Below are 24730 nucleotides of genomic sequence, written 5' to 3' on the forward strand. Positions count from 1 at the left end.
GTCCCCTAAATCCACTTTCCACTTCTCTCAGCCTAGCCTAGTTTGATGTAGCACCGACTTAGCTTAACTACACCAACCGGCAGAAGGAAGTGGGTTTGCATTCGGGATGGGAGGAGGCGGCCCCGGGTGTGTGTGCCTGCGTGTGCGCGCGCGCGGAGGACGAGGGGCACCGGGAAAGAAAGAAAATCGAGATATAGCAACTGTGTGAAAATAATCTCCCCGTGGCTGGAACAGGGGTCTCTGCACGGGAAAGCAATTTTAGGAATTTAAAAAAAAAAAAATCTTCAAAGAGGATGGGAAGAAGGCTTGCCAGGAGGGTGCGGGGCGTAGTGGGGGACCTGTACGTCTCCGCGGGCATCTTTCTTTCCCCTTCCCCGGCTTCGGGGGACCCCCTCCCCACCCACCCACCTGCCCGCGGCTGCACCCGCGTCCCCTGCCGTCCCGGGGCACGCACGGCCGGGCGGGGAGAGAGGTCGGCGGCCGGGGGGGCTGCAAAGGTCTGGCGGCGCGGGCTGATTTAGTGGCCGGGGCTGTAGTACAGGCTGTCCCCGGCAGCCGGCGGAGTCAGCGCGCCCACGTGACGGCCCCGGCTCTCCGGTGAGCTCCCCAAACAGACGCACACCCAGCCACACGCTCGCACACACACACACACACACGCACGCACCCCCGCGCGCACACGCCCGCCCGCCCGCTCGCTCTGCCTCTGCGCCCTCCATCCCGGCTCGCTCATTCTCTCGCCCTCTCGCTTCCCCTGCGGTCTCTCGCTCTGCGCGCACACACCACACACACGCACACGCACACACACGCGCGCACACACGCAGCCGGCACAGGCGGCGGCGGCGGCTGCCCAAGTCAGGACGAACCTCTCTAGGTACCGTCTTGAGAAGGCGGCAGCGGCGGCGGCGGCGGCGGCGGCCGGAGCATCCCTCCTCACCCGGAGAGGGAGCACCGCCGAGAGTTTCCGTTCCCTTCCCCCTCCTTTTCTTTATTTTCGAGAGAATTTCTTCTTCGCTTATCGGTTTAATTCGATTTTGAAAATTTTGGGTTGCTTTTTTGTGTGTGCCTTTTTTTTTCTTTCCTCATTTTATTTGCATCCAGAGCATGGCGGGCTGCGGGCTGTCGGACGACACCTTCTTCTCTTCCTTCTTTTACAACTACGGCTCCTGGGAAACCCCTTCCAACCAGGTAAGGGGTGGCTCGGTGCCGGGCGGCGTCGCGCCCAGTGCCCCCAGCCGCGCGCTCACTTGGCACTCGGCGGGGAGGCAGAAGCTCGGGAGGGGGTGGGGAGGCTGGGGGGCCAAGTGGGTCGCACTGTCTGGGTCAGTGCCAACCGGCGAGAGGAGGTGTCCCCCCCTTCCCCCAGCACTAGCTCTCCAGTCTCCAGGGTCTGTCGCGTCCCTCCCGTGCTTAATCTGCCATCGACACCTCCTCCCCTCTACCACCTCCCAGCCCAGCGGGAACCCGAGAAAGAGGCAGGAGCCGGCACGTTACCCCGAACAACTCCAGGCAAAACCAGGGAACTCGAGCGCAACCTTCCCCAAGTCGCCGCGGGCGCCGCGCCCCTGTGCGCCTGGCGCCTGCCCGCCCTCCAGTTGCGCCGAGGGGCTGCGGAGCTGCGAGTCCCCCGCGACGTACTGTTCCCCCCTTCATTCCCCCGGGGCCCCGAGCCACCTCTTTCCCTAAAATGGCTGCATCTCAAGTGGAGGCGTCCGCTGACCCCGCGGAGGGGGGAGGGGGGGCAGAGTGGATGCTCCGCTGCCCATGACCCCGCGCCTCCCCCGGCGCGCACAAGCACCCCACAAACACACACACACTTAACTTTGATGACTGTGCAATGCAGTCCGGCTGCATCGTGCCCTCGACGCTCCCCGCCGCCGGCCTCTAGGTGTGCATGTCTGTGTGACTGGGGTGGGGGGTGGTTCGGGGAAGCTGGGGGTAGACGCCGGAAGGGGGGCGTGGAAGGACATGGATCTTAGCGGGCCACTGGTAACCTGGAGAGACAGGCGTGTGTTCAGGGTCTAGGAGTGCAAAAGCTATATTGGGAGGCAGAACGAGAAAGAGAGAGAGAAAAAATGCCTTTTAATTAAATAACTGTTGTAGTCTGCTGCCCCCACCGCTTGTTTGGTGAAAGTCTACAGGCATCTGTCATCTCCAAACTACACCGGGAAGTGGAGCTGGAGTCGAGGGAGGGGTGTGTGTGTGTGTGTGTGTGTGTGTGTGTGTGTGTGTGTATACACGCGCGCGCTGTGTCCAGGCTGGGGAAAGTTGGGGCCGGAGGCGAGGTGAAGGAGCATTGGTCAAAGGCAGCAGCAACTCGGTGGGCGGTCCGGGGCGCGGGGGATTCCCAGGCCTGGCGGAGCGCGCATCGCGGGGGGAGCGGGCCGGCGCGGGTGGGGTGTCGAGGAAAAGAGCTCTGCTGGGCCCGGCTCGCCCAGCCGCCGCGGCATCTCTTCTCCCCAGCCCGCCCGCCAGCCTCGGCCGCTCGCGGGGCTGCCCGCCGCACTCGCCGGCTCTGGCGCGCTCTCTCCCGGGCCCGGGGCGCAGCGCGCTCCTGCGAGCTCCCGGCAAAAAAGCCAAAGCCCCAAGCAAAACAACGGAAAAATGTGCTCCGCCTGCCCCGCATCACCCCCAGTTGGCAAGAAACTGACATCGTCTAACTAGTAGTTGCCGGGCGAAGACCTCGCCTCTCCGGCGTGGGCTCTCCAGAAAGCGCTGCGGCCATCCGAGTGGATAATACATAAGGGCGGCCCGGGAGCCTTGGAGAGGCTCCTGCCGCCGCGGCAGCAGCAGCAGCAGCAGCGGGAGACGGCGGCGAGCTCCGGCCAGACCGCCGGGCCGCCGCCGCGGGTGGGGACGTCTGGGCCGCTCCCGGGAAGCGCGCCGGCCGCTCTCAGGGCGCACAGCCCCGGGTGGGGCAGGAGGACAGCTCAGGCACGTGAAGTGCGGGTTCTGGGAGAGGCAACTGGGAAAGGGGAGGCCCCGCTGTGAGTAGAAACTTGCAGGAACTGCCGGGGTGGTCGAACTGGCTCTGGAGTTGGGGGACTCGGGGGTTCCCTGGCTGTCCGTTGCCGGCGCTGGGGGCCGTCTCCAGGCCACCCTGCCCCGTCTAGCGGGGCCCGGGTAATTTCTTTGCCTTCGCGCGTCGACTCTGAATTGCGGAGAGCCAACGACCCCTCCAGCCCGGCAAACTCCAGCTCTCCAGGAGCGGGCGTCCGCGCGCCCCTCTGTGTGTGTGTGTATGTGTGTGCGTGCGCGTGTGTGATTGTCGATGGGTCAAAAACCAACCCCAGCTCGCCTTTAAAGACCGAGACGGATAGGAAAGGCTTGAACCACACACCTGGCACAAGCCGGGCCAGGATTCGGGATTCGGGATTTCTTGGCAGCCAGGGGCCCCGCTGTCCTGGAGTCAGATGCGTTAGGATAAGTTTCCCGGCGCGCACCTCCGACCTGCACCTCGGGGCCGCGAAACTCGGGCACTGGTTTTCCTCCTGAGGAGGAGAGAAAGGAGACTTGAGTGTGAGGAAGCAGGCAGTGATACAGCTTTACAGCGATGGGAGGTCTGGCAACATCTTTAATGAGATAGGAAACAAGTCGTTTGCGTGCGTTTAAAAGCGAAGGGCTGCGGCCGGATTTTGCAAGACAGGCAATCACGTGCAAACTCCTTGGAAACCAAAGGAGGTGGGCGAGAGGGAGGGGTGCGGGGCAGGACTGGAGTAAAGGAAGAAAGAACAAGAGAGGGAGGGGTGGCGTTTTAAAAAGAGGAAAACTATCGGTTGGTTTCTTCGGGTAAAGTTAGTTTGACTTGATTTGGAAAAGCATTTTCACCAAAGGCAAGATCTTTCTTCTGGAGAGGGAGACTCATGTTGCTAAGAAAATCGGAAAGAATTTCTGATAAAGCAGCTGGCGCTGCTCTGTGGAGGGTGATTAGCTCAGAGGCTGGTATTGGGTGGCGTGCTACTCTTAGTGCAGTGGAACTGTATGGTGGTGAGAGGGAAATTATCTGGGATATGGATTTCTCCTTCCAGTGGTGCGGTATGAACTTTAAGTACAGAAACAAATGAGAGATGTACATCGTTAGAGGAAGGTGCCCTCAGGTGCTACAGAAGCCTTAACCTTTGGTGGTAGATGCAGCCGGGCGGTGCGTTTTTACCAGCATTTGTGGTTTCCAATGGGGCCATATCACCGTTTTCAGGGATGAAGACTGTATGTGCGCATGGACCTAGGTTTTTACTGATCTCCAGTTTGCGTTTTCAGCGTTTGAACATGGGCCCGTGACTGAGAAAGCTGCTCCTAACTGTTCCTACAGAGAGGAAGGATAAAAACAAAGACAACACTTTGAATCTCATCCTGGACTAGGGCACGGCTGCTTTGGGGAGGCCTGGGCCAAATTTGAAAGAGTGAGACTTATTCATGATTTTTACCTGAATGACTGCCAAAAAGCTTACAGATCCTCTGTTCCTTAAAAATAGCAATGCTCTTCAAATATAATTTGTTTACTCTACCTCAGTTAAAAATAAAACCTTCTTCCTAGTGTTATAAAGTGCTTATGAAGGTAAGCATTGACTGTACCAAAAAAAAAAAAAATCAAGCTTTTTATTTCCAGATCAATATGATGTGCTCTCAACATCTAATACCATGTAAAAGGAGCCTTTTTACAACATCAATAGGAGGCAGGCACATCTCCCTAAGAAGCTCTTTTCCTGGAATCACAAGGCATTTTGATTACTTTCATTTTCACAAGAAACATGATTATGACACCTCCGGTTATAAACAAGCAAGTGAAAAAAATAATGAAGATGGGAGTTCTTTATATAGAGACCTGGAAATTTGGAAACAACTGGGGCATTTATTCATTACTAAACACGAAAACAAAAACGAAAAACCCAACCACGAATCATTGTTGACAGGCAGGTTTTTAGTTATTCTGTGACATTTTATTATTCAAGCTGGGCGGCGGGGAGTGGGATGGGGTGAATATTTTGGAGAGATCCCAATGTGTATTAGAGCTGAAACTATATCTGTTCCCGTCTAAAAACTGGGAAATTCCATCTTATGTCTGAATAGACCATGTTGCAGATATTTTGGACCCACTTGCCAATGTGCAAAACATACCATAGAGAGAGTGTGTGTGTGGGGGAGAAGCATCTGCTTAGGTAGAATTTATTTCTTCAATTAGAATGAAAACCCCAATTAAAGTGTGTATGTGAAATGTCTCTGATTTGGCTCTGTGCAGCAGACAACAGACTATTCTTTAATTTACAGTTTCACGCCTAGGGATGGCAGTAGTGCAAGCTTCCAAAACCCAGCTTTATCTTTTTCTGTTGTGCTTTTTCAACCTGTGAGTCTCTCCTGGAGTTGTTTTAGCTTTCTGTCTCCATCATCAAGCTGATCTCGGAGTGGTCTTTACTGCCTGCCTTTTGGACCTGGGTCACTTTCTTCCTTGTCACTGTGTAAGCCCAAATCGAAGCAGGCCAGGTCTGTATGATATTGAATCAATCCATTGAGAGTGAAAAATGGAGCCAATTAGCTGACTGCTTGGGTGTCCATGAGGCCAGACATCTGCCTTTATTCACCCTATTGACCACTTCTTTGGCTACTGGATGGCTTCACCTGAGTTTTTGAAAAGACATTACCACCACACTCGACTCTGCTCTTTTACTGTTCTTTTTCTCTCCCCACCCCCACCACTCCCTCCAGTTTTCCAGACTGGAAATATAAAATGGCTTCCTTATAAGGACACACACTATCTTCTCAGAGTGGGCAGTGACTATTTGAATTCAGCCCTGTACTTTTGTTAGCCAGTACCTATAATTCTTTGTACTCCATCTTTTCAAGCAGGATAGAAGTTTCAATGCAGAATCATTAATGGATGTGGGTAAGTTGTTGAAAGCTTGTGCTGACTTTTTTTTTTTTTTTTGGCTTGGGACTACTTCCATGAGTATGGATAGCCCAAGTAGAAAGCAGCCCACTGAGGAACACTTCTTTTCCGTCCAGTCCAAGTACTATAAAGAATCCAGTATGTTTTCCCTCTTTCCTGGGTATTTCATAATTCTTAAAGTAGTAACAATGTTTGGATCCACAGAGATGAACCAAGACTTGGAAATACCCTCTATTTACCAAGTTGTTAGAAAGCCAATATCTGAAAGTTCAAAGAATATAAACTGGGCCTCTCTATGTTTTAAACATTTTTCTTTTCCTGAAGATGTTTGTATGAACTGCAAAATAGTTTTTAGGTGCATTTCTGTATATTTACCTTAAATAAGTTTTAGAAATCCAGCTCACCTAACCCCAATTTTTCCAAACATTCGGTTTCTCCTAGGCAGATAAAAAAGTAAAAGAGACTTGTAATAACTTGGCGTTGTTGGGGGTCTTCCAGTAAGACTAACTTCCTTAAGGCACCAGCTTGAAAATATTCACTTTTCTTTGTAAAGTTCTATTGACCTAAAACTTGGGAACCAAAGAGCAGGGACAATAGTTACCATTTATTAATGCTGTTCCAAACACTTTTCATGTATTTGACTCATTGAATCTCCACGACAACATGTGAGTTAGGTAGTTTTATTTTTATTCTCATTTTGTAGATGAAAAAAATGAGGCACAGAGAGTTAAGTACCTGGCCTAAGATCTCAGTGCTAGTTAGGGGCAAAACTGGGATATCCTCCAGGCAGTCTGGTCTCAGAGCCCAGAGTGCCACTTTCCTCTTCCTGGCCACACTCTGCTTGCCCTCCAGTATAGCATAAAGATGTTGTGGGGCCGCGAGTACATTCCTACCAAGTTTGTGATGATGTCGTTCATTTGCCACCTTCATGAAATAGTGACAAACTCCTTTGTTTGCCCATTTTTTTCCCTCTTTATATATATATAACCAGATATACTTCTCTTTGGTAAATGACATGAAGTCTTCTGTTTTGGTGAAATCATCCGTAACTACCTGATGCTTTTTTTTTCTTGGTGATGGACTAAATGTTTGAGTTTACCATTCTTTTTGGTTTGAATGGTTGATTCATTTTGAGAGAGAGACAAGGTTTTCAGATTGTCAGCTCCCAACATCAGATAACTATGATTTAGTAGAGGGCTCATTCCAAATGTATGTGAGTATCAGTAACATAACACTCTACAAAAGAAATGTAATTTTAAGATACATGAATAGGATAAACAATTATCATTATTATGTAATTAAATATATCACCTGTTTTATATAAATATTGTATATGTAAATCAAATATAATTGTTGTAAATAATCATTCAGATGCATCAAAACCCCATCTCATATATATATATATATATATATGTATATATTAAGGCATTAACTCATTCTCATTTTATAAGCAAACCCATATCATTTTGGGTTTGCGCTGTATATAGTTTGCGATTTAGTCCAAAATACACCTTTCTCATCATGGCCGTGTTATAACAGGTGTCTTCTGTACTGAATCATGCACCTAACATTTATGTCCGTCATGAACTAATACCTTTTAGTGGTTCGTCCCTTATATTGTGATCTTCCAAAATATAGTTGTGAGGAGGGGAGGAGAAACATTAAATGTCAGTAGTTACAGCAAGACAGTCTCTAGAAGAGGGCAAAGAGTTTCTCTCAGGTTTCACGTTCCTGTGGCCCTAGCGGAAATGCAAAAGTGCAGGGTTTGCATTGGAATGAGAATGGGGTCACCTAGCCTTTGTAGTCATCATCAAGGAAGCAGAACTTCCTTCCCCAGAGACCATAGGAAATCAATGATCACACTTTGCCAGTGAAGAGGTAAATGTGGACAGCAGACGGCATTAAATAAAAGGGCAGCAGAAAAGTGATTTACTCTAGAAGGCAGTGTGACTTTTTGGTCTCTTCAAAGAATTCACATTTTTGATATAACAATTATATTTAAATATTTATTTCTTTTGGATTATATGTTTAAAAAAAAAGGAAAAGAAAAAATGCCATTAAATGATGTTCCCATCTTTTTTGCTTGAAGATAGTTACTGAAGGAAAGCAGAGTGTCCAGGGTATGGTATTATATCCCTTCCTGCCCTTATTTTTTTGTTAATAAGAATTGACCTGATTTATTAAAGTTACTAGATTTCTGTTTGTTTATTTCGTGTCGTCCCTGACGCAGAGGAGGACCTTGTCACAGGGGAAGGCTCACCTTGACAGGAAAGTATTGCAGAGCCGTCCTCATCCAGGAGAGGCACAGGGTGGGGAGGCGGGTGATTGCTGATGTAAGGAGAAACATAGATGTGGAAGCTTAATGAATGTGCAAAAGCAAGTGTGTGGTTCTCGTATGCTTCCCCTCTTTAGCGTGCCCTTCTGATTGCCTTCTGAGCACATCTTCCTGTAGATTTGTGGTATAGAGCTGCAAAATGACCGTCTGGCTTATATCTGGGAGAACACAAAACATCCATGTAATCTCTTGCCTGAAAGCGTATTAGAAAGTGTGTTAGTTGTGTAACAGCAAAACGAAACAAGCCAAAAAGACACAAAGAGAAAGAAAGAAAACTCTAACCCAAAACCCCTACCACATTTTGCTCCAATTTATCATTTCCAGTAGCAGTTTAGTCCCTAATGTTAACAATGAATGATTATGATTCTGTAGTTTCGTTTACAGCACAAATTAGCATTTTGTTTTCTGTTACAGCTTTTGAATGAGGAATTATAATGTATAATTTGCTGAAAATAGATGTTATCATCTCTTAGGATGAGAACAACCACATAAACTTGAACAAATGATAAAAATGGAATCAATTACATTTCAAATGGAAGTAGTTTACAAACCTCCAAATACAAAGTGGCAGTAGTAGCTGGTTATTGTAACAAATAATTAGTTTTTTTAAACAACATTTATTGAATTCCATTGACAATTTGGTAATTGTTCACAGTCGACTGTCGCCCTCCCTCCAGCAGAATGAAATGTGGCGTGGAATGGCTGCATTTTATAAACTGCGGCTTCCTCATTATTTAGTGTTGCCACCAGAATGTATGTTTATTTGTGTATGTAACCCTTTCTGCGTAATAGGAAAATATTGAATTGAATAAAACGCTGTCACCAAATCTAGTTGGCGGCTTAAGATAAACATCCAAGGGCTGGTGTTTGAGAGTGTTTCAGGTTCCAAAGAAAGAAAAGAAGCAAGTCATCAGAATGAGTGGGTTTGAGTATCTGTTGAAGGGACAACATTTTAAATGATTTATCAAACAGACACATCTTATTTTTACTTCAGCAAGAGTTAATTTTTCTTTTCCACTCCCATCGCTCTCCCTCCCACAACCCTTTCCACCTGGTATTGTCATTGTTGGTGTGAGTCTCTCCTCCCATAGTGCCCAGGAAGCTCCTTGCGGGGAGGAACCATGTCTCCCTCGGTTCTGGATCCCTCATCATGCCTAGCCTGTTGTAGTGGGATGGAATAGATGTATGGAATAAATGGTGGAAATTTCAGAAAACAACTTTTATGCCATTATATGTGTCACTTTATTTCTTGTTCTTTGTTCCATCTCTCCGGATCATGAGGACAATCCTGCAATGTCATTTTTGAAAATGAGAATTTGACTTGGAGAATAAATGAATCCTGCCTTCATTTAAGCATCCCCAGGGAAGACCATGGATGGTTTACCATAGGCTCATTAGACCTTTTAATTTTTAAAATGAAAAATCATGAAGCCTATACTTAATAAGTTTAGAAAGGATAAAGGAGGAAAAGTGGGACTCTGAGGTTTTTTAATTTTTCTTTCTCTTCTTTGGTAACTGCTACATGCTGAGTGGATCATTCATTTTTGATTATTTCTAAGAGATTAATCCATTTCTTTAAAGTTAATATGCAAAGAAATATGTTCAACATCACTTTATTTTTAGATCCCACGATTTAGTCTGAAACAAATCAGTGGTGCATTATAAACACACAAGAATGTATCTAATGACAGGAGTCAGGCTGAACAGATGCTAAAAAAGATGCCTTGTGTGAAGTCGAGGGAGCTGCAGGAGGGAATGGAAAAAAGTCTCTAGAAGATGGAGGGCTTGTGAGGTGAGCACTAAGGAGAGTTTTTGCCCATCACGTAGGTGCTGGAGAGCACTTCAGAGCAGAAGGGACTCCATTTGCTCCTGCATAAAAGTAGAAATGATGACATCCATCCCCTAGAATTGTCGTAAGGATTAAATGAGACCTTGGCCCTGGAGAGACGTTTGTTATTGACTAATAAAGGGCAGAGTCCATATTAGGTCTTATCAGTCAGTCCTCAAATATTTATAGAGTCCCTACTGATGTGGCAGCCTAGGAGAGTGCCTGGCACATAGGAGATTCTCAATAAATTATATCGAGTCAATAATAATAGAATCCATGTGGTAGACACTTACTATAACACTCTAGAAGCCTTTTAAAGTGCTTTTCATGGATTAACTCATTTAGTCATCAAAATAACTCTGTGAGCTTGGTACTGTTATTAGTATTACAGGTTACCTATTACTACTGAGGGAGCCAAGGCACAGAGAGGTGAAGGGACTTACCCAAGATCATGTAGCTGGTAAGTGGTACAGCTAGGATTTGTATCTATTGTGTCTGGCTTCCAAGCCCATATATTTTAACCACCATGCTAGGCTGCCTTCAGGTGGATGAACCGATAGATGACAGAAGAGAATCAAAGAGGAGTAAAGTATGCTGCCTTTAACATGGGTGTGGGTTACAAGTGGAGCCCCACCTCTACAAAGAGGGGGTTAGGGAAAGGTTAGAGCTTTAAGAAAGCAGCGGGTAGCAGTGCTGTGGTCATCGGACAAGGGGGAGTTTACTTTTGGCTGGAAGAATCACAGAAGGTTTTAAGAAGGCGGTGGCATTTGATTAGGGCTTTGAAAAATGGAGAGGATTTGGGTAGGTGAGAATGAGGGTGGGAACGGGGCAAAATGGGCAATTCAGACAAAAGGAAAGCAGGGCAGGAATTTGTCAAGGAGTAGTTGGGAAGGCTGGTGCTTGTTGTTGTGGTTTATTTTTTTCGTTCAACAAGATTTATTGAGCACCTACAGTGTGCTTGTCCCTGCCCTCAAGGAGCTTTAATTTAGTAGGAGGGATATAAATCACATGATACATATGATGTACATATAAAGCCTTTTGTATCTATATACATAAATATATGTATACATATCAACCTGTCTATCATCTGTCTACCTTCCTTCCATCTGTCCATCCATCCGTCTATGCATCCATCCATCCATCCATCTATCCGTCCATCATCATCTCTTTTGAATTGCGTGAAGTGCCAAGAAAGAAAAAGAAAGACTGTGTATAAAGAGAAGAACCGGGGCCAGCCCCGTGGCTGAGTGGTTAAGTTTGTGCGCTCTGCTTCGGTGGCCCAGGGTTTTGCTGGTTGGGATCCTGGGCTTGGGCATGGCACCGCTCGTCAGGCCATGTTGAGATGGCATCCCCCATACCACAGCTAGAAGGACCCACAACTAAAAATACACAACTATGTACTGGGGGCTTTGGGGAGAAAAAGGAAAAATAAAATTAAAAACATTTTTTTTTTTTTAAAAAAAGAGAAGAACAGGCTAAGAGGCGAGGTCTACCCTACTCATTGTTTCAACTTTGGAAATTTACCAGTAGGGCCTTTGGAGGGTGAAGCTACCTTCTCCCTCGGAGTCATTGGTTCTCTCACGGACAGTCCTCTTTCCTCTCTCTTACTTAGCACAGGGAAGTTGCTAGCAGAGTTGGGATCATGTGAGTTAATAATCTAGGTAAGAGAGTTGCTTCACCTGTTCCTTCTGTCACAAGCCAGCAAGAAAACTTTCAAACTTAGTTGAAAGTCAAGACCTTTGCATCATTTAAAATCTGCTCTGTTGACCACAACTAGAAGGACCCACAACTAAAAATATACAACTATGTACCAGGGGGCTTTGGGGAGAAAAAGGAAAAATAAAATCTTAAAAAAAAAAATCTGCTCTGTTGAGAACGTCAAAAGAACAGTTTAATTAGTAAATCAAATAGAAGGTTTTATTTGGGATCTTATTGCTCTTTACTAGGTTACTAAACTTTTTCTGGATTACAATTAGTCACCCAAACTAAGAGTGAAATAACATCTGAAGTTGGGGATGTACTCTGAGGCCCGTGCAGCAGTGCTAATGAAATCCTGTACTTTTTTCTTTGTGTGTTGTGAAACTAAAAGGATTACATAGCTTTGTGAAAACAGCCCAAAAAACTGTAAAAGGGAATGGAATCATCTTTACGATGTTTATCAAAGGCCTGTTATTTTAGGCAGTAGGACTCCATTGCTAATTGATTTTTTGACCCTGCTAGTAACAGTTGCATCAGAAATAATTTAAAAATTATTTCTCCCAATTAAACTGGTCTTAAAGAACAAGTTGCTAGAAAACAACGGGTTGATTCTTGGTTTACAAGTATGAACTGGTTCATTTTTTCCAAAATTTTGGCCATACTCATTCTTTTACTGTGCTAGTATAATCAAATATGATGATATTTTTGGGAGTGTTTGAAAACTGTAAAGTATTCTCTTAGTCATTATCATTATCGGGGAAGGAGAATTTGCCTTCTGGAAGGAGAAACCATTTTTTCTATTATAGTAGCATTGCACAGACCCAGAAATAAAGTAAATGTTAAATAAGTATACATTATACTCATTTATGTAATTATTTTTAAAATGCTTGTTTGCAATGATATCTAACATTTGCATTGTGGAGCCTCACTCCAAAACAACGACTAAATCTGTATTAAATCTCTTTGCTTCCTCTGTAACCCATTCTGTCAAGTGACCTCTCAAAGCATCCCAAACAAGATTGACTGAGGTCATTCCAGGCTAATGAGTCTGCCCCAAGCGTTACTTAGTTGTTTAAATAAGGTAATTAGAGAATGTCCTGTAATATGAGAATGTCCTGTAATGTATCCTTTGAAAATACTTGAATATCCTTCTTTTCTGGAAAATTTTGGGAAAATGCCAAATTTGGGGCATATACAGTATGTAAGAAGCCTTCATAAATAGTAAACACTGCTTAAACGCTAGTGGTTCTTATGTGTTCTTTGGTGCCTATTGTATTTAGAGGAAATAACTACAATTTTTTTCTTAGTTGATTTATAAATGCCTTGAGTTTTTTTTTTGTTTTTCTTTTTTAACATTATTTGCAACCCCATAACATTAAATACAGTGCAGGGCTTGAAATAGATGCTAACAAAAATCTTTATTGCTCATTTGAGGAGAGAAATAACCTTTGACTCGTTCTGGGAATTTAAAGATATCAGCCCCTAATTCCAAAAAGATCCAAACAGAGAGGGGCGGGAGCATTCCTTAAAGCACCTCCTCAAAAGGACATTTGCTAAAAACGGAGTTTTTCCCCCAATTAGGACAAATACCTCTTTTATTCTGCATTTTCAGGTATAAGGAATACTTTCTTCCTTTGTATTTACCACTTAATTTAAAAAATATATTTAGATTTGATTTTCTAGGGCTTTGTTTTGAATGTCATATGCCAGGAAACTGATAAAAGCATATTATTATATTTTTCTTATTACAGAGTATAGCATTTTTGTTTTGGGAATTTTTCTTAGAAGAGTTCAGAGAAAAGAGGAAAATCAAAACCATACATAATGCAAACACCTAAAGATAATCACAGATAATATTTTAATGTCTATCCTTCCAGTCTTTCTTCTAGGCTTACATATTTCACTTTTAAATTAGTGTCACATGTAAGTATTTTTATGACCTGATTTTAGACCAATAAATCCTAACCAGCTTGCCATGTAATATTTCCTATGTCTCTATATCCCTTTTAATGGCTCTGAAGTAGTCCATTGTATGATTTTTAGGACCATTTATTTAACCCTCTCCTAGATATTGGATATTTAGGTTGTCATCAATTTTGACTAAATCTGGTGCATATCTGTGGTTATTTCTTTAGGATAATACCCAGTAGGGGAAATGCTGGGTTAAAAGCCATAAAAAATTTTAAGACTTTTGTTGTCATTGTCTCTCAGAAAAGATGCAAAAACTTACACTTCCAGCAGGTACATGTGAGCGTACCAAATGGAGCCTATTATGAAATGAATCCTCATATTACAGTATTTCCTCTGTCCATTTGAAAACTTCAAAATAAACCTTTTTAATGACCACATCAGTCAAGAGGTCATACTTAGAACAATGATGACCTTCTTTTGTTTTTCATTTTTTGCACAGTCTTAGGTCTGCTAGAACATAACGTGAGTCAGGGGATCCAAGCAAACAGTTTGTGTCAAGAGTTTAACTCTGGCTATTGGATGAGCATTTTTTTTCTTTCCAGGGCATAATATCTCTGCAGATACCTACCGGCTCACGTTCTCTTGAGATCTACACAGAGAAAAACCTTTCTTGTTCCACTCATGGGACTACTTAAACTTCAAAACAAGGAATGAGTCTGGACTCTAAGCAGCATCTCTTGTCATTCCTGAGATAATTCCAAGAGAAGAGGAATGTTGACTATATACGAATGCATCATTGTTGTTGGTCTGGTCTGGACCCAGACATGACAAATCTTAGAGATATTTGTGAAAATATAAACTCTTACACAAAAGTGATGATAATGAAGTTCCACAATGAAGGTCATTCTCATTTCTCTGGGGCTCCCCGACTTCCTTTCTCAGTTGACCCCCTCACAGCTTTTTCAGTAGTGCTTTTGGATGTTTGGTTCATTAACAATATAAATTCCCTTTCCCCAAATTTTGCCTTTACTGCAATTTGATTCCTCCCTAAGGAAGTGCATTTTTGGGGGGTAGCGGCTGTTCATCTGTCCATGCCTCTTAGGCCCAGAGGAGCTGTGATCACTGCTGCTTCCAGGACTTGACTTTACCACTATCACACAAATCTGTGTGATTCCTGTAGGCCCCAGTGAAATTTCCCTAGACTGTATCCCACCCTTCTTCCTGGCTGTCTTATCCTCTCCCTGTCACTTCCCCTTGTCTCCTGAGGGCTCAGGCAGCTGGCTCAGAAACCCTTGCATGGAAGGTGTACCCAGTGGCTTAGCTTCAGAGTTGCAACACTTTACCTCCCCCCACTACGCTTTGGCAGCCCAGTCACATCGCCTACACCCTGGCCTCATCCTTCGGAATGGCTCTGCTTCTGGAACCTTAAACTCTAGTATAATCATATATGACTATAGCCTCATAGCCTTTCTGCTCCCTCACCTACTTATTTCCAAGATCTCTGGTCCCTGTACAACTCTGTCTTTTTCCCAGTTCATACTTTGTCCCTTGCTCCTTTTTTAGCCAACCCAGAGCCCATGATACATCACTTTAACCACTCTCTTGCCAAAACCTCAAAGCCCTTAATCTCTTGCCCTTCTATATCTGTCCACTAAATCCCAGTCCTGTGGTAGTCCAACCAACGGCCTTGTTTGCTTCTGCATGTGAGCTGTTGGAAAAACACAGTCATGCTAAAGAATGTGACCATAATTTTATTGTCCCCAACATCAGTGCTATTCAGCAAGCCTTGTATGGGTCATCAAGCTCACTTACTGTCCATATCTGCAACTCCAAACTCTGCCCACTGCCCTCAACTCTCCTGCCCACCACTGGCTCCCTTCCTAGGTGAGGATTCATGGTCACCCAATGTAAATTCCCTCAACCTTTTGTCTCATGTCTGGAAATCTCCATCTTTCCACCCCCAGCTTTCCTTGCATGTGTACTGTGGATATCATTCTCGCTCTTACCACCATCCTCTCCAGGACCTTGGTCCATCAGTTATGGCTTTATGATTCCATACACTTAGGAATAAATGTACCAAAATCTCTTCCATCTTGAAAAGTTCTTCCATGAACTTCCACTTCCCTTTAGATGTTGTCTATTTCTTCTTTTATTGAACCACATGGAAGGTGTTGATATTGGAGACTATACATTTTAATGTCATGAGTCCTCATGACTGAGGTTGTTTTCTCTCAGTAGCTCACAGATTCCTGGAGCAAATTGGCAGATAGTGTTCCAAGGCAAGTGACCTATCTGCCAAGCTCAGCGAGAGACTTTTAGACACTCGTTGTTTCCATATCCTCCCCTCCCATTCACTTTTTGATAACCTCTAGGAAGGGTTCAGCCCTCACCACTTTGCTGAAACGCTTCTGGCAATGACTTCATATTCCCAAATGTGGGGGACTCTTATTAGTCTTTTTCTTTTTTTTGACATTTCTGTACTTTTGATTCTGTCAAGAAATTCCTTTGACTTCTCTGGCATCTTCCTGTCTTTCATCATTTCTCCTTCTCTCCCTCCTTGACTCTCTTGCTTTGCCTGACCTTGAATGTGATGTTCCTGGGGTCCGAACCTGGATATCCTCCTCTTTCACTCTATTCATGCTCTCCTGTGGCAATCTGCCCTTGCATTGAAATCCGTCACATGCCTGTCTTTCAGATTCATATTTTCGGGCAAAATCTCTCTCCTGAGCTCTATAGGACTATTTAACCAACTGGCTCCTTGCCAGCCCTATTGATGTTTCAAGCACAATATGTCAAAGACGGAATTGCTCATCCAGATTGTGTGGCTCTGGAATTCCTTATCTGGGTGAAAGGCAACAATGCTTATCCTGCGTATCAGTTAACTTTTGTGGAATACCAAACTACCCAAAACTTTGTAGCTTAAAACAACCAGCATTTATAAGTGCATAATTATATGGGTTAAGAATGTGGGCTGAGATCAGCTGAGTGGTTCTGCTGGATTCAGCTGGGTTCACTTATGCTGAACCAGGCAGTTGGCAGTTGATGGCCTCACTCATATATCTGACATATGGTTGGCTGTTGGCTGGGGATGTGGGGCTAACTGAGCCAAGTATCCATGTATCCAACATCCAGCAGGCTAGCTCAGGCTCATTCACAGTGCAGCAATCACAGGATTCCCAAGAAAAGCAAGAGAGAGGAAGCTGCAAGATCTCTTGAAGCCTGGACTTGGAACTTATAAAATATCACTTCTGTCTTTTTCTATTGGTCGGAGCAAGTCACAAGGCCAGCCAAGATTCAGGAGTGGAGAAATAGATTCTACCTCTTGACGGGAGGAACTGCAAGCCACATCACAAGGACACGCATGTGTCTGGTGGGGGTAGGGGGCAGGTTGAGAAGGGTGGGTGGGAGGAAATTAGTGGCCACTTTTATAATTTAGTGCACCCCTAACTCAGGTCAACCTATAGCTCTTGCTTTCCTTCTGCTTTCACTTCTCGTCAGTCATCAAGTCATATTGATTATGCCTTTATTATAACTGTCTTACTTGTTCCTGTCTTCAACCACTGGTCTATATAATTTTTAAGCCTTACTTCTGTACTAGTTTGCTGGGGCTGCTGTAACAAAGGACCACGGACTGGGTGGCTTAAACAACAGAAATTTATTTTCTCACAGTTCTAGAAGTCCAAGATCAAGATGTCAGCAGAGTTGGTTCCTTTGGAGGGCCATGACGGAAGGATCTGTTCCAGCCCTCTCTCCTTGACTTGTAGATTGTCATTTTCTCTCTATGTCTCTTCATAGTGTCTTCCCTCTGTATGAGTCTGTATCTAAATTTCCTCTTCCTATAAGGACATCAGTCATATTGGATGAGGCCTCATTTTAACTTAATCACCGCTGCAAAGATCCTCCAAATAGGGTCACATTCTGAGGTACTGATGGTTAGGATTTCAACATGAATTTTTTTGGGGGACATAATTCAGGCCAAAACAACCTCCCCACCATCCTCCACCTCATTTTAGACCAGTGTTATTGTAGTGGTAGGGCTGAAATCTCAGGCCCTTTGTTAGGGTTATTATATTTTTTGCCATTGTTTTTTATGTGACCCTACTAGACTGTGAGCTCCAAGAGAGAAGCACATCTTGTCTTTGTGTCTCCAGCACATGGAACGGTAGACCCCAAAACAGTGGTTAATTTGAATGAATGACTGCCTGCTTATGAAAAAATAGGTAAAATTAACGATCCTGGGGAGATGGTCGTCCAGAAACACTGTGATCTCAAGATCTGTAATTTGGAAAAGAATGGTGAATGTTGTGGCCTTGTGCTTTTTGGCTGACTATGAACAAGGAAGGGAGACTATTCTAGCCTTCACTGATTCAAAGTCATGTTATAACTAGTGCAGAATGATTGAAGGGACATTGTTGAGGAATTAGAACTTCTTAGACCCACCTGTACAATTAAACCATGTACTGTTAGCTCAAGAAAGAAACGGAGACTGTGTTGCAAATTATAGCAATGTTGGACTTTTCTGAAACAGTGTATATTAGGGTTTTCTAGAGGAACAGAAAAAAACAGGCTCTGTGTGTGTGTGTGTATGTATTGAGAGAGAGAGAGAGAGAGAGAGAGAGAGAATGAGAGAGAAGTTTTAAGTAATTGTAGAGGCCTGGCGAGTCCAAAATTTGCAGAATAGGTCAGCAGGCTGGAGATCCAGGGGAGAGTTGCTGTTTGAGTCCCAAGGCAGTCTGCTGGGAGAGTTCTTGCTCCGGGGTGGTCAGTCTTTGTTCTAGTAAGGCCTTCAACTGAGTGGATGAGGCCCACCCATATTACAGAGGGCAATGTGCTTTACTTGAAGTCACCAACTTAAATATTATTCTCATCCAAAAAACTCCTTTACAAAATCATTCAGAATAACGTTTGACAAAATATCTGGGCACCACGGCCAAGCCAAGTTGACACATAAAGTGAACCATCATACAGTCCAATACTCCTGGTCCTATGAGACGCTTCATGGTGTGGAACGTAATGATCATAAGGTAGGCAGAGGGTTGGACTAAAATAAAGCCACTGACCTCCGCACATATGTAGAAGAGACTTGTTGAAAACGTCATTAGGATCTGGCCTGATTTAGATGTTAGCAAGCATTTAAAAAAGATATTCTACAGTCTAAAAGGAATAGTTAGATGATTTTCTGTAGTTAGGCTAGAAAATATGATGAGCTCTGAGTGTTTAAGAAAACTTAAATCCTTATTTGGTGGTGAACTTAATTCCAGTCGATAAGATACAGCACAAATATAGATACAGTATTCATTTTTATGCAAACATGAAATCAAAGTTTATGGTGTATCCTGGGAAGAAGTATTATAGATTAAACAAAATAATGAATATCAAAGAATTATTTGATTAGGAACCCAAGCTGAAGTGCTGATTGTCACAGCTCAGTTATCTCCTTTTACTGTTACTCTCAGATCTATTTGTGATTCTAATCAAATTCCCTGTAGTTTCTTTGAGCAGACTCACAAGAGTTATGAAAAGAAATAATTGTTTTTTTAGACAGTTTTTGGATTCTGAGAAAGTCTTTCTTAACAGAAGAGGCCTTCGCAGGTGGTGATTTGAGGGGCAATAACAGACATGGAGTTATATTTCCATTAAGCCTTAAAAACATTTATGAAGGTGAGGAATTTGGAACAAGCTGTTTTTTTTCTTCAAACGGCCAAATATTCAGATGATGAGATGCTGTCTTCAAAGAGGTCTGTAAGCATCTGGCCCAGACTTGATATGCAGTGTTTATGAAATCAAGGGAAGAGAGAAAGGTTGCTTGTAATGATGAATTCAACACGGTGGTTATTAATACTGTCATTGTTTTTACTAGTGAGCATCATCCAGGCTTCAGATTCCTCCATTTTTAATGAGAAGAAAAGAATCTCTGAAACATTTATATTTTCCCAGGCAGATTTGTATAAGAATTCTACATTGCTTTAAGGTTTTGACCTCTGCAAATTGAAATCTTCTCATATAGAGTTTCTAGGAGGAAATCCAAGCACAGTGTGTTAGCCAAGGTCTGGTGTTTTACAGTCTTCTCTACAAGTTACTAACTTTTAGTTTTCTGATCTTTAAGATAGACATTGTAACATCTACCTCCTGAGGTTATTCTAAGAGTTAAATGAGGCGGTACAAGTGAAAATCTTAGAACAGTGCTTAGCATGTGAGAAGCAAATAGAAGCTACAATGATGGGGTTAGTATGAAAGGAGAGAGAGAGATGTGGTACATCTGAGCAGATGCTAACGAGGTTTATAAGAGACAATTTTAGGGAAACCATAGTATCCATTTGACCACATTTTCTATGTCCCCTTCTGGATTTGTTCCCACAGACCATGTTGGTGATGAGGTAAGTTTCAATAAAATATTTTCTAGGAACAAACACACATTCCTTTGTTGAGAAGCCTTATCCCCTAGTACAAACTAGTCAGGTCATTTCCAGAAGGTCTGTTGTCTGCTTCAGATTTTAACATTTTTTAATCTGATTTGCAAAAAAAAGGAAAAAATTGCCCATTTATTTGCATGGAATAAAAACATGTAATACCAAAGAAAATTAGAAGGTAAAACCCTGGAATAACAGGATTCTTCAGAAAATACAATCCAATGAAAGGAAACAGATACTATCCAGTTCTTTTTTGGTTGACCTATAATAAATGCAGATTCCTTAGGTATTAACATAGAGTGGTATTTCAAAACCAAATGGTGACTATTATTTCCATTATCAGTGATAAAAGTAATGTTAAGGTAGAAATTACTACTTTGGGCATATACGTGGGAAAAAAGAACCTTTTGAGCAAAACAACCTGAAAAATTGTAACTCTTTCGATCTCAAGTTAGAGGACCGTTCTTTCAACAAATATTTTTGGAGGCTCTGTCATGGTCCAGGCACTATTTTAGAACCTGGATAGACGGCTGTGAGTAAGAAAGAAAGGCCCTAGCTTTGGTGAAATTTATGATCTGGCAGGTGGAGACAGAATGAAAACAATAAAATTAAATGCAGGCACAAGATAATTTCTGAAAGCGACAAGTGCTGCGAAGATTATAAAAAAGAAGGATGTGATGAGATTGACAGTGACAGGGATGGGGTGTGTGTGAGATGAAGGGGGTGTTCAGACTGGGGGGAGTCAAGGGAAATCCCCCTGTGGAGTTTTGTTGGAGCTTCTGCAGACGGTGTTCTAGGCTGGCAGGAAGTGGCAAGCCCTTCCCACGTGGCTGCAGCTGGGTGAGTGAGGGGATGTGGCTGGAGATAAAGATCCAGGTGGTGGAGCCCAGATCCCAGGAGACTGCAGGTGTGATGTGAGGAGTCTAGAAGTCATTTTCAATGGTATGGGAATCCATTGGACTTTTAAGCAGGGAGGGACATGTCCTGATTTATGTTCTCAAAAGGTTACTCGGGCTGTTTCCAGCAGGATGGGCTCTCGCTGGGGCAAGAATGAATCAGAGGGCAAGGAGGAAGAGTTGGGGGCTCTTTAGTAAAATAGATGACACAGATGGTGGAGGCAAGGATTAAAGATGGAGAGTCATTGACCTAAACAAAGAAGAGTTGGGGCAGCTGCCTCTGTTTACCAGCGTTGTAAGGTCGTCTGAGTGTTTAGTAAGAAATGCAAATGACAGACCTGAGTGGGCTCCTCAAACATTCAACAGTGGACAAACCCTTCTGGGCCAAGACATAGCCTGCTGTTTCAGAAGGTGAGATTACTGTGAAGTGTTGAGCAATGATATATCCAGTTATGTAGGAAAATCATGTTTGTTTGGGTTAAAGGAGAGATTTAAGAAAAATTAATGCGACAAAATTAAGTTGGGTGTTCAGGGCAGATGCTCTTGGTTTTTTGTGGCGAGTTGGATTCCAGTGGTAGATGAGAATGGGGCTGTGGACACACTGTGCGTACCCTTGTGAACACCCCGGTGTTTTTAGAAATAAGTGTTTTAAAAGTTTAAATGAGCAGACCTCTGTTTTGTTTGATTATTGTAAAGAACGATTGCCCAGTTTGAAGAAGGGCTTGGTGCTGAAGTCTTTAGAAGCTACTGGTCATTGCCTCAGTCCTTCTGTGGGAAAGGACGTCTTCTGGGCTGTTTTGTGTCCATGTTTCCTTCTTTGGTTTGCAAGGAAGAAAACTCAACACGCATGCGTGGAAACACACACACACACACACACACACACACACACACACACACACAGCTTTAGTGGATAGTGGATGTATGGTGAGGATCCAGATATATCACGGGATTCAAGGTCAGAAAGTCAAGTGATGCCACGTGTCACATGAAGCTGGACCAGTTGCTGCAGAGTAGGGACAAAGGCTATAAGCCCTTGCCATTTTAGAAGCCCCTAGGAGAAACTCTGACTCATGTGGCCAACCATTCAGCCCAAACGGCTGCCATTCCTGATTCTGCATCATCACCTGTCAGCTCCAGTGCCCCATCCCAACTAATGCTGCTTCTCTGCCTTACTTTGTTCAGTTTCCCAGAGCACAATTCTGTTTGGCTCAGCCCCTGGAGTCACCTGCCTGATCCTGGTTTGTGGCAGTGGCCTGGGGCAGGTGACTGTGACTCCTCATCCTTCTGCTCAGCGGTGCTGGGCAGATCAATGACAGATGGGTCCAGGGTAGCTGTTTTGTGAAGAAAGCCATCTTCAGTTTCTCCACAGCCTTGGGGCCACTTGGCAGTGGAGGAAGGAGAGTGTTTCCAGTTGTGTCTTGGGAGGGAGGGAGGCACTGTTGGTGCTCTGCTGGATGGCCTGCCTGTGGAGAATTCTGGAGTGTCTCTAAGGGAGTGTTGGAAGAAGGTTGGGGTGGAGTAGCAGCACTCAGATAAGAGATGCTGCCAGTGGCTCAAGGGGCCTGCTCTAGAAGGAGGTGTTTCATATGCAGTGATCAGGTTTTCACTTGTAAAATAAGGCAAAGATATGATTCAGTTCTGTGGCCAATTCAGCATTTCCCACCTGTCTCCGTGAGTCTGGGCTGCTATAACAAAGTACCACACATGGTGTGGCTTATAAACAGCAGAAATTTGTTTCTTACAGTTCTGGAGGCTGGAAATCCCAGATCAGGATTCCAGCTGGTTGGGTTCTGGCGAGAGCTCTCTTCTGGGTCACAGACCACCAACGCCTCATTGTATCCTCAAGTGCCTGAAAGAGCGAGACCTCTGGCCTCTTCCTCTAGTTATCAGGTCTCTAATCCCATCTTGGCGGCTGTGACCTCATGACCTAATACCTCCCCACCTCCTAATACCGTCACATGGGGAATTATATTTCAGCATATGAATCTTGAGGGGACACAAACTTTCAGTCTATAACAGCACCTTATCTATTCTGAGAGTGTCACCTTTCATTCTGGCAACATGGGCCTCTTAGCATCCCTCTGTGTGGTTATTATGTTAAGTGTCTTTGTCTCTGCCCTCCCTTGAGGGGATTAAAATATATAAGAAACTCCTATAACTCAAAAAACTAATAACCAGATTTTTAAAAATGGGCTAAAGATTTGAAGAGACATTTCTTCAAAGAAGACATACAAATGGCCAACACATATGTTAGTGGCTCAATATCACTAATCAGGGAAATGCAAATCAAAAACATAATTAGATGTCACCTCACACCTTGTAGGATGGCTAGTATCAAAAAAGCAAAAGACTCAACTGTTGGGGAGAATGTGGAGAAGTTCAACTGTCCCTTTTCTTATCCTGGCTTTGGTGTATGGCAGGTTCCAGAACAAGATGCTGTTAGATGATAGAAAGTGTGTTGAGAAAACGCTGCTTCACCGCTGTCTTAGTCCGTTCAGGCTGCTGTGACAACAATACCACAGGCTGGGCAGCTTAAACAACACACATTTATTTCTCACAGTTCTGGAGGCTGAGAAGTCCAAGATCAAGGTGCTGGCAGACTCAGTGTCTGGTGAGAACCCACTTCCTGCTTCATAGACGGCCATCCTCTCAATGTGTCCTCATGAGGTGAAAAAAGCAAGAGAGCTCTCTGGGGGTCTTTTTATAAGGGCACTAATCCCATTCATGAGGGCTCCACCCTCTTTGACCTAATCACCTCCCAAAGGCCTCACCTCTTAATACCATCATATTAGGGGTTAGGATTTCAACATATGAATTTTAGGGAGACACAGACTTCAGACTGTAACAATATGGATTGAATCATTTCAATGATGTTGAGTGAACGTCTTTTAGCCAGCAATGTTCTCTGGATTATCAGAATATACTTGGCAAAGGTGGGCAACCTTCTTGCCTAATAAACCCAGAAATGCATAATAGTGGAATTTTCTGATAGTTTTCAAGTCCCTGTCACTCACCTAGATTTGAGGACTTTAGAAGAGCTGTGCTGTTACCTCTGAAATGCTTTAAGTTCAGAGCTTAACAAACACCAACACATTTCTTAAGAGGTTTGGAAGAATGGAATCCTCTGGAGTTATTATTTTCCAATAATAAGACTCACTGCTGGTATTCTGAAAAGGGCCCCTGTGAAACACACTAATCCAGTACTGACAATCTGCTTGTGTTATCATAGACAAAAAGGAATTGTGAAGATATTGATTTTATATCAACCCAGGCCTACTGACACATGATTTAGGAAACATTTAAATAAAAGAACAGTCAGGGAAAAGGGATTATACGAATCTTCGAGACAGAGAGACGATCGGTCTTGAGATCTTAGTTAATGTTCACACTTGTGATTGCCACTGACTGCGTAGGGTTTGGTCCTAGGTAAGCGCAGTGAACGTCTTCACATTTACGGGTATTTGTGGAGAGCTGGTCATTTAGTCATAGGGCTGTTTTCTGGAGCCTCTGAGAGGGATTTTCGGGAGATTTGCTGAGTTGACTACTTCCCTGTGAAACACTGCTCCGTGTGGTCAAGTTAGTGAGAGGCTGCCTGAGCAACTGTCCTCTCTCTTTTTTCCAAACTAACGCAGACTCAGTTGCTCACCAAATCTCACCCAGGCCACCGTCCCTTGAATCACTTCTTCCCAAGTTTAATAAGTCTGATCGTCTGTAGGGGGGCAATCTGACTTTCTAATTTACATTGATCTCACCTTCCCTAACGTCCACACAGCT

At 44.0% G+C, this 24730-nt stretch overlaps 1 protein-coding gene across 2 annotated transcripts in view; it reads left to right on the forward strand.

Annotated features, from left to right (window-relative positions):
* The first annotated feature begins 647 nt into the window (after positions 1-647).
* The window catches only part of PPARGC1A (PPARG coactivator 1 alpha), a 608512-nt gene continuing 584429 nt past the window's right edge, over positions 648-24730 (forward strand). The window contains exon 1 of one of the 2 annotated variants that reach the window (XM_044767642.2): positions 648-1185. The gene's annotated coding sequence lies outside the window, so the exon portion shown is untranslated. The remainder of the gene's footprint in view (positions 1186-24730) is intronic. The other variant, XM_070506131.1, reaches the window with a different exon arrangement.

The sequence above is a fragment of the Equus asinus genome, chromosome 3 (assembly GCF_041296235.1).
Source record: "Equus asinus isolate D_3611 breed Donkey chromosome 3, EquAss-T2T_v2, whole genome shotgun sequence".
NCBI classification, from domain to species: Eukaryota; Metazoa; Chordata; class Mammalia; order Perissodactyla; family Equidae; genus Equus; species Equus asinus.